We start from the raw sequence: 11,362 nt of genomic DNA on the forward strand, positions 1-11,362 counted from the left end.
CATGAGATGGGATATCCAACTCCTTCCCATTCCAATCCTGAGCCGCTTCCGATAGCAGAGATGTGATATCTCAATGCTTATACCAAACCTGAGACCCTTCCTATAACATGAGATGGGATATCCAACTCCTTCCCATTCCAATCCTGAGCCGCTTCCGATAGCAGAGATGTGATATCTCAATGCTTATACCAAACCTGAGACCCTTCCTATAACATGAGATGTGATATCCAACTCCTTCCCGTTCCAAACCTGAGACACTAACTATAGCATATGTGATATCCAACTCCTTCCCATTCCAAACATGAGACCCTTCCTATAGCAAGAAAGTAATATCCAACTCCTACCCATTCCAATCCTGAGACCCTTCCTATAGCAAGAGATGTGATATCCAAATCCTTCCCATTCCAATCCTGAGACCCTTCCTATAACATGAGATGTGATATCCAACTCCTTACCATTCCAACCTGAGACACTTCCTATAGCATGAGAAGGGATATCCAACTCCTTCCCAATCCAATCCTGAGACCCTTCCGATAGCAGAGATGTGATATCTCAATGCTTATACCAAACCTGAGACCCTTCCTATGGCATGAGATGTGATATCCAACTCCTTGCCATTCAAATCCTGAGACCCTTCCTATAGCATGAGAAGGGATATCCAACTCCTTCCCAATCCAATCCTGAGACCCTTCCGATAGCAGAGACGTGATATCTCAATGCTTCTACCAAACCTGAGACCCTTCCTTTAGCATGAGATGTGATATCCAAATCCTTCACATTCCAATCCTGAGACCCTTCCTATAGCATGAGATGTGATATCTCAATGCTTCTAATACCAAACCTGAGATCCTTCCTATAACATGAGATGTGATATCCAAATCCTTCACATTCCAATCCTGAGACCCTTCCTACAGCATGAGATGTGATGTCTCAATGCTTCTAATACCAAACCTGAGATCCTTCCTATAACATGAGATGTGATATCCAACTCCTTCCATTCCAATCCTGAGACCCGTCCTATAGCATGAGATGTGATATCTCAATGCTTATACCAAACCTGAGACCCTTCCTATAGCATGAGATGTGATATCCAACTAATTCCCATTCCAATCCTGAGACCCTTCCTATAGCATGAGATGTGATATCTCAATGCTTCTAATACCAAACCTGAGATCCTTCCTCTAACATGAAATGTGATATCCAACTCCTTCCCTTTCCAAACCTAGGAGCCTATCTATAGCATGAGATGTGATATCCAAGTCCTTCCCATTCCAACCCTTAGACCCTTCCTACAGCATGCAATATGATATCTCAATGATTCTAATAACAAACCTGAGACCCGTCCTATAACATGAGATGGGATATCCAACTCCTTCCCATTCCAATCCTGAGACACTTCCGATAGCAGAGATGTGATATCTCAATGCTTATACCAAACCTGAGACCCTTCCTATAACATGAGATGTGATATCCAAATCCTTCCCGTTCCAAACCTGAGACCCTTCCTTTAGCATGAGATGTGATATCCAGCTCCTTCCCATTCCAATCCTGAGACCCTTCCTATAGCATGAGATGTGATATCTCAATGCTTCTAATACCAAACCTGAGATCCTTCCTCTAACATGAAATGTGATATCCAACTCCTTCCCTTTCCAAACCTAAGAGCCTATCTATAGCATGAGATGTGATATCCAAGTCCATCCCATTCCAATCCTTAGACCCTTCCTAAAGCATGCGATGTGATATCTCAATGATTCTAATACCAAACCAGAGACTCGTCCTATAACATGAGATGGGATATCCAACTCCTTCCCATTCCAATCCTGAGCCACTTCCGATAGCAGAGATGTGATATCTCAATGCTTATACCAAACCTGAGACCCTTCCTATAACATGAGATGTGATATCCAACTCCTTCCCGTTCCAAACCTGAGACACTAACTATAGCATATGTGATATCCAACTCCTTCCCATTCCAAACATGAGACCCTTCCTATAGCAAGAAAGTAATATCCAACTCCTACCCATTCCAATCCTGAGACCCTTCCTATAGCAAGAGATGTGATATCCAAATCCTTCCCATTCCAATCCTGAGACCCTTCCTATAACATGAGATGTGATATCCAACTCCTTCCCATTCCAACCTGAGACACTTCCTATAGCATGAGAAGGGATATCCAACTCCTTCCCAATCCAATCCTGAGACCCTTCCGATAGCAGAGATGTGATATCTCAATGCTTATACCAAACCTGAGACCCTTCCTATAGCATGAGAAGGGATATCCAACTCCTTCCCAATCCAATCCTGAGACCCTTCCGATAGCAGAGACGTGATATCTCAATGCTTCTACCAAACCTGAGACCCTTCCTTTAGCATGAGATGTGATATCCAAATCCTTCACATTCCAATCCTGAGACCCTTCCTATAGCATGAGAAGGGATATCTCAATGCTTCTAATACCAAACCTGAGATCCTTCCTATAACATGAGATGTGATATCCAATTCCTTCCCATTCCAATCCTGAGACCCTTCCGATAGCAGAGATGTGATATCTCAATGCTTATACCAAACCTGAGACCCTTCCTATGGCCTGAGATGTCATATACAACTCCTTCCCATTCCAATCCTGAGACCCTTCCTATAGCATGAGATGTGATATCTCAATGCTTATACCAAATCTGAGACCCTTCCTATAGCATGAGATGTGATATCCAACTCCTTCTCATTCCAATCCTGAGACCCTTCCTATAGCATGAGATGTGATGTCTCAATGCTTCTAATACCAAACCTGAGATCCTTCCTATAACATCAGATGTGATATCCAACTCCTTCCCATTCCAATCCTGAGACCCTTATGAAAGCATGAGATGTGATATCTCAATGCTTCTAATACCAAACCTGAGATCCTTCCTATAACATGAGATGTGATTTCCAAATCCTTCCCCTTCCAAACCTGAGACCCTCCCTTTAGCATGAGATGTGATATCCAACTCCTTCCCATTCCAATCCTGAGACCCTTCTGATAGCATGAGATGTGATATCTCAATGCCTCTAATACCAAACCTGAGATCCTACCTCTAACATGAAATGTGATATCCATCTCATTCCCTTTCCAAACCTGAGACCCTGCCTATAGCATGAGATGTGATATCCAAGTCCTTCCCATTCCAATCCTGAGACCCTTCCTATAGCATGTGATGTGATATCTCAATGCTTATACCAAACCTGAGACCCTTCCTATGGCATGAGATGTCATATACAACTCCTTCCCATTCCAATCCTGAGACCCTTCCTATAGCATGAGATGTAATATCTCATTGCTTATACCAAACCTGAGACCCTTCCTATAGCATGAGATGTGATATCCAACTTCTTCCCATTCCAATCCTGAGACCCTTCCTATAACATGAGATGTGATGTCTCAATGCTTCTAATACTAAACCTGAGATCTTTCCTATAACATGAGATGTGATATCCAACTCCTTCCCATTCCAATCCTGAGACCCTTCCTATAGCATGAGATGTGATATCACAATGCTTATACCAAACCTGAGACCGTTCCTATAGCTTGAGATGTGATATCCAACTCCTTCCCATTCCAATCCTGAGACCCTTCCTATAGCATGAGATGTGATATCTCAAGGCCTCTAATACCAAACCTGAGATCCTTCCTCTAACATGAAATGTGATATCCAACTCCTTCCCCTTCCAAACCTGAGAGCCTTCCTATAGCATGGGATATGATATCCAAGTCCTTCCCATTCCAATCCTGAGACTCTTCCTATAACATGAAATGTGATATCCAACTCCTTCCCATTCCAAACTGAGACCCTTCCTATATCATGAGATGGGATATCTCAATGCTTCTAATACCAAACCTGAGACTCTTCCTATAACATGAGATGTGATATCCAACTCCTTCCCGTTCCAAACCTGAGACACTAACTATAGCATATGTGATATCCAACTCCTTCCCATTCCAAACATGAGACCCTTCCTATAGCAAGAAAGTAATATCCAACTCCTACCCATTCCAATCCTGAGACCCTTCCTATAGCAAGAGATGTGATATCCAAATCCTTCCCATTCCAATCCTGAGACCCTTCCTATAACATGAGATGTGATATCCAACTCCTTACCATTCCAACCTGAGACACTTCCTAGAGCATGAGAAGGGATATCCAACTCCTTCCCAATCCAATCCTGAGACCCTTCCGATAGCAGAGATGTGATATCTCAATGCTTATACCAAACCTGAGACCCTTCCTATGGCATGAGATGTGATATCCAACTCCTTGCCATTCAAATCCTGAGACCCTTCCTATAGCATGAGAAGGGATATCCAACTCCTTCCCAATCCAATCCTGAGACCCTTCCGATAGCAGAGACGTGATATCTCAATGCTTCTACCAAACCTGAGACCCTTCCTTTAGCATGAGATGTGATATCCAAATCCTTCACATTCCAATCCTGAGACCCTTCCTATAGCATGAGATGTGATATCTCAATGCTTCTAATACCAAACCTGAGATCCTTCCTATAACATGAGATGTGATATCCAATTCCTTCCCATTCCAAACCTGAGACCCTTCCTATTGGATGAGATGTGATATCCAACTCCTTCCCATTCCAATCCTTAGACCCTTCCAACAGCATGCGATGTGATATCTCAATGATTCTAATACCAAACCAGAGACTCTTCCTATAACATGAGATGGGATATCCAACTCCTTCCCATTCCAATCCTGAGCCGCTTCCGATAGCAGAGATGTGATATCTCAATGCTTATACCAAACCTGAGACCCTTCCTATAACATGAGATGGGATATCCAACTCCTTCCCATTCCAATCCTGAGCCGCTTCCGATAGCAGAGATGTGATATCTCAATGCTTATACCAAACCTGAGACCCTTCCTATAACATGAGATGTGATATCCAACTCCTTCCCGTTCCAAACCTGAGACACTAACTATAGCATATGTGATATCCAACTCCTTCCCATTCCAAACATGAGACCCTTCCTATAGCAAGAAAGTAATATCCAACTCCTACCCATTCCAATCCTGAGACCCTTCCTATAGCAAGAGATGTGATATCCAAATCCTTCCCATTCCAATCCTGAGACCCTTCCTATAACATGAGATGTGATATCCAACTCCTTACCATTCCAACCTGAGACACTTCCTATAGCATGAGAAGGGATATCCAACTCCTTCCCAATCCAATCCTGAGACCCTTCCGATAGCAGAGATGTGATATCTCAATGCTTATACCAAACCTGAGACCCTTCCTATGGCATGAGATGTGATATCCAACTCCTTGCCATTCAAATCCTGAGACCCTTCCTATAGCATGAGAAGGGATATCCAACTCCTTCCCAATCCAATCCTGAGACCCTTCCGATAGCAGAGACGTGATATCTCAATGCTTCTACCAAACCTGAGACCCTTCCTTTAGCATGAGATGTGATATCCAAATCCTTCACATTCCAATCCTGAGACCCTTCCTATAGCATGAGATGTGATATCTCAATGCTTCTAATACCAAACCTGAGATCCTTCCTATAACATGAGATGTGATATCCAAATCCTTCACATTCCAATCCTGAGACCCTTCCTACAGCATGAGATGTGATGTCTCAATGCTTCTAATACCAAACCTGAGATCCTTCCTATAACATGAGATGTGATATCCAACTCCTTCCATTCCAATCCTGAGACCCGTCCTATAGCATGAGATGTGATATCTCAATGCTTATACCAAACCTGAGACCCTTCCTATAGCATGAGATGTGATATCCAACTAATTCCCATTCCAATCCTGAGACCCTTCCTATAGCATGAGATGTGATATCTCAATGCTTCTAATACCAAACCTGAGATCCTTCCTCTAACATGAAATGTGATATCCAACTCCTTCCCTTTCCAAACCTAGGAGCCTATCTATAGCATGAGATGTGATATCCAAGTCCTTCCCATTCCAACCCTTAGACCCTTCCTACAGCATGCAATATGATATCTCAATGATTCTAAAAACAAACCTGAGACCCGTCCTATAACATGAGATGGGATATCCAACTCCTTCCCATTCCAATCCTGAGACACTTCCGATAGCAGAGATGTGATATCTCAATGCTTATACCAAACCTGAGACCCTTCCTATAACATGAGATGTGATATCCAAATCCTTCCCGTTCCAAACCTGAGACCCTTCCTTTAGCATGAGATGTGATATCCAGCTCCTTCCCATTCCAATCCTGAGACCCTTCCTATAGCATGAGATGTGATATCTCAATGCTTCTAATACCAAACCTGAGATCCTTCCTCTAACATGAAATGTGATATCCAACTCCTTCCCTTTCCAAACCTAAGAGCCTATCTATAGCATGAGATGTGATATCCAAGTCCATCCCATTCCAATCCTTAGACCCTTCCTAAAGCATGCGATGTGATATCTCAATGATTCTAATACCAAACCAGAGACTCGTCCTATAACATGAGATGGGATATCCAACTCCTTCCCATTCCAATCCTGAGCCACTTCCGATAGCAGAGATGTGATATCTCAATGCTTATACCAAACCTGAGACCCTTCCTATAACATGAGATGTGATATCCAACTCCTTCCCGTTCCAAACCTGAGACACTAACTATAGCATATGTGATATCCAACTCCTTCCCATTCCAAACATGAGACCCTTCCTATAGCAAGAAAGTAATATCCAACTCCTACCCATTCCAATCCTGAGACCCTTCCTATAGCAAGAGATGTGATATCCAAATCCTTCCCATTCCAATCCTGAGACCCTTCCTATAACATGAGATGTGATATCCAACTCCTTCCCATTCCAACCTGAGACACTTCCTATAGCATGAGAAGGGATATCCAACTCCTTCCCAATCCAATCCTGAGACCCTTCCGATAGCAGAGATGTGATATCTCAATGCTTATACCAAACCTGAGACCCTTCCTATAGCATGAGAAGGGATATCCAACTCCTTCCCAATCCAATCCTGAGACCCTTCCGATAGCAGAGACGTGATATCTCAATGCTTCTACCAAACCTGAGACCCTTCCTTTAGCATGAGATGTGATATCCAAATCCTTCACATTCCAATCCTGAGACCCTTCCTATAGCATGAGAAGGGATATCTCAATGCTTCTAATACCAAACCTGAGATCCTTCCTATAACATGAGATGTGATATCCAATTCCTTCCCATTCCAATCCTGAGACCCTTCCGATAGCAGAGATGTGATATCTCAATGCTTATACCAAACCTGAGACCCTTCCTATGGCCTGAGATGTCATATACAACTCCTTCCCATTCCAATCCTGAGACCCTTCCTATAGCATGAGATGTGATATCTCAATGCTTATACCAAATCTGAGACCCTTCCTATAGCATGAGATGTGATATCCAACTCCTTCTCATTCCAATCCTGAGACCCTTCCTATAGCATGAGATGTGATGTCTCAATGCTTCTAATACCAAACCTGAGATCCTTCCTATAACATCAGATGTGATATCCAACTCCTTCCCATTCCAATCCTGAGACCCTTATGAAAGCATGAGATGTGATATCTCAATGCTTCTAATACCAAACCTGAGATCCTTCCTATAACATGAGATGTGATTTCCAAATCCTTCCCCTTCCAAACCTGAGACCCTCCCTTTAGCATGAGATGTGATATCCAACTCCTTCCCATTCCAATCCTGAGACCCTTCTGATAGCATGAGATGTGATATCTCAATGCCTCTAATACCAAACCTGAGATCCTACCTCTAACATGAAATGTGATATCCATCTCATTCCCTTTCCAAACCTGAGACCCTGCCTATAGCATGAGATGTGATATCCAAGTCCTTCCCATTCCAATCCTGAGACCCTTCCTATAGCATGTGATGTGATATCTCAATGCTTATACCAAACCTGAGACCCTTCCTATGGCATGAGATGTCATATACAACTCCTTCCCATTCCAATCCTGAGACCCTTCCTATAGCATGAGATGTAATATCTCATTGCTTATACCAAACCTGAGACCCTTCCTATAGCATGAGATGTGATATCCAACTTCTTCCCATTCCAATCCTGAGACCCTTCCTATAACATGAGATGTGATGTCTCAATGCTTCTAATACTAAACCTGAGATCTTTCCTATAACATGAGATGTGATATCCAACTCCTTCCCATTCCAATCCTGAGACCCTTCCTATAGCATGAGATGTGATATCACAATGCTTATACCAAACCTGAGACCGTTCCTATAGCTTGAGATGTGATATCCAACTCCTTCCCATTCCAATCCTGAGACCCTTCCTATAGCATGAGATGTGATATCTCAAGGCCTCTAATACCAAACCTGAGATCCTTCCTCTAACATGAAATGTGATATCCAACTCCTTCCCCTTCCAAACCTGAGAGCCTTCCTATAGCATGGGATATGATATCCAAGTCCTTCCCATTCCAATCCTGAGACTCTTCCTATAACATGAAATGTGATATCCAACTCCTTCCCATTCCAAACTGAGACCCTTCCTATATCATGAGATGGGATATCTCAATGCTTCTAATACCAAACCTGAGACTCTTCCTATAACATGAGATGGGATATCCAACTCCTTCCCATTCCAATCCTAAGACCCTTTCGATAGCAGAGATGTGATATCTCAATGCTTATACCAAACCTGAGACCCTTCCTACGGCATGAGATGTCATATACAACTCCTTCCCATTCCAATCCTGAGACCCTTCCTATAGCACGAGATGTGATATCTCAATGCTTATACCAAACCTGAGACCCTTCCTCTAGCATGAGATGTGATATCCAACTCCTTCCCATTCCAATCCTGAGACCCTTCCTATAACCTGAGATCTGATATCTCAATGCCTCTAATACCAAACCTGAGATCCTTCCTCTAACATGAAATGTGATATCCAACTCCTTCCCTTTCCAAACCTGAGAGCCTATCTATAGCATGAGATGTGATATCCAAGTCCTTCCCATTCCAATCCTGAGACACTTCCGATAGCAGAGATGTGATATCTCAATGCTTATACCAAACCTGAGACCCTTCCTATAACATGAGATGTGATATCCAACTCCTTCCCGTTCCAAACCTGAGACCCTTCCTTTAGCATGAGATGTGATATCCAGCTCCTTCCCATTCCAATCCTGAGACCCTTCTGATAGCATGAGATGTGATATCTCAATGCTTCTAATATCAAAACTGAGACCCTCCCTATAGCATGATATGTGATATCTAAGTCCTTCCCATTCCAATCCTGAGACCCTTCCTATAGCATGAGATGTGATATCTCAATGCTTCTACCAAACCTGAGACCCTTCCTTTAGCATGAGATGTGATAACCAACTCCTTCCCATTCCAATCCTGAGACCCTTCCTATAGCATGAGATGTGATATCTCAATACTTCTAATACCAAACCTGAGATCCTTCTGATAACATGAGATATGATATCCAAATCCTTCCCCTTCCAAACCTGAGACCCTCCCTTTAGCATGAGATGTGATATCCAACTCCTTCCCATTCCAATCCTGAGAACCTTCTGATAGCATGAGATGTGATATCTCAATGCTTCTATACCAAACCTGAGATCCTTCCGATAGCATGAGATGTGATATCTCAATGCTTCTAATACCAAACCTGAGATCCTTCCTATAACATGAGATGTGATATCCAAATCCTTCCCCTTCCAAACCTGAGACCCTCCCTTTAGCATGAGATGTGATATCCAACTCCTTCCCATTCCAATCCTGAGACTCTTCTGATAGCATGAGATGTGATATCTCAATGCCTCTAATACCAAACCTGAGATCCTACCTCTAACATGAAATGTGATATCCAACTCTTTCCCCTTCCAAACCTGAGAGCCTTCCTATAGCATGAGATGTGATATCCTAGTCCTTCTAATTCCAATCCTGAGACCCTTCCTATAACATGAGATGTGATATCCAACTCCTTCCCATTCCAACCTGAGACCCTTCCTATAGCATGAGATGGGATATCCAACTCCTTCCAAATCCAATCCTGATACCCTTCCGATAGCATGAGATGTGATATCCCAATGCTTCTACCAAACCTGAGACCCATACTATGGCATGAGATGTGATATCAAACTCCTTCCCCTTCCAAACCTTAGACACTTCCTTTATCATGAGATGTGATATCCAACTCCTTCCCATTCCATCATTGAGACCCTTCCGATATCATGAGATGTGATATCTCAATGCTTCTAATATCAAACTTGAGACCCTCCTTATAGCATGAGATGTGATATCCAAGTCCTTCCCATTCCAATCCTGAGACCCTTCCTATAGCATGAGATGTGATATCTCAATGCTTCTAATACCAAACCTGAGACCCTTCCTATAACATGAGATGGGAATATCCAACTCCTTCCCATTCCAATCCTGAGACCCTTCCGATAGTAGAGATGTGATATCTCAATGCTTATACCAAACCTGAGATCCTTCCTATAACATGAGATGTGATATCCAACTCCTTCCCATTCCAATCCTGAGACACTTCCTATAGCATGAGATGTGATATCTCACTGCTTATACCAAACCTGAGACCCTTCCTATAGCATGAGATGTGATATCCAACTCCTTCCCATTCCAATCCTGAGACCCTTCCTATAGCATGAGATATGATATCTCAATGCTTCTAATATCAAACTTGAGACCCTCCCTATAGCATGAGATGTGATATCCAAGTCCTTCCCATTCCAATCCTGAGACCCTTCCGATAGCATGAGATGTGATGTCTCAATGCTTCTAATACCAAACCTGAGATCCTTCCTATAACATGAGATGTGATATCCAACTCCTTCCCATTCCAATCCTGAGACCCTTCCTATAGCATGAGATGTGATATCTCAATGCTTATACCAAACCTGAGACCCTTCCTATAGCATGAGATGTGATATCCAACTCCTTCCCATTCCAATCCTGAGACCCTTCCTATAGCATGAGATGTGATATCTCAATGCCTCTAATACCAAACCTGAGATCCTTCCTCTAACATGAAATGTGATATCCAACTCCTTCCCATTCCAATCCCGAGACACTTCCTATAGCATGAGATGTGATATCTAAATGCTTCTAATACCAAACTTGAGACTCTTCCTATAACATGAGATGGGATATCCAACTCCTTCCCATTCCAATCCTTAGACCCTTCCTACAGCATGCAATATGATATCTCAATGATTCTAATAACAAACCTGAGACCCGTCCTATAACATGAGATGGGATATCCAACACCTTCCCATTCCAATCCTGAGACACTTCCGATAGCAGAGATGTGATATCTCAATGCTTATACCAAACC

The sequence above is a fragment of the Ambystoma mexicanum genome, unplaced genomic scaffold, assembly GCF_040938575.1.
Source record: "Ambystoma mexicanum isolate Mex_15411 unplaced genomic scaffold, UKY_AmexF1_1 Mex_scaf5, whole genome shotgun sequence".
NCBI lineage: Eukaryota > Metazoa > Chordata > Amphibia > Caudata > Ambystomatidae > Ambystoma > Ambystoma mexicanum.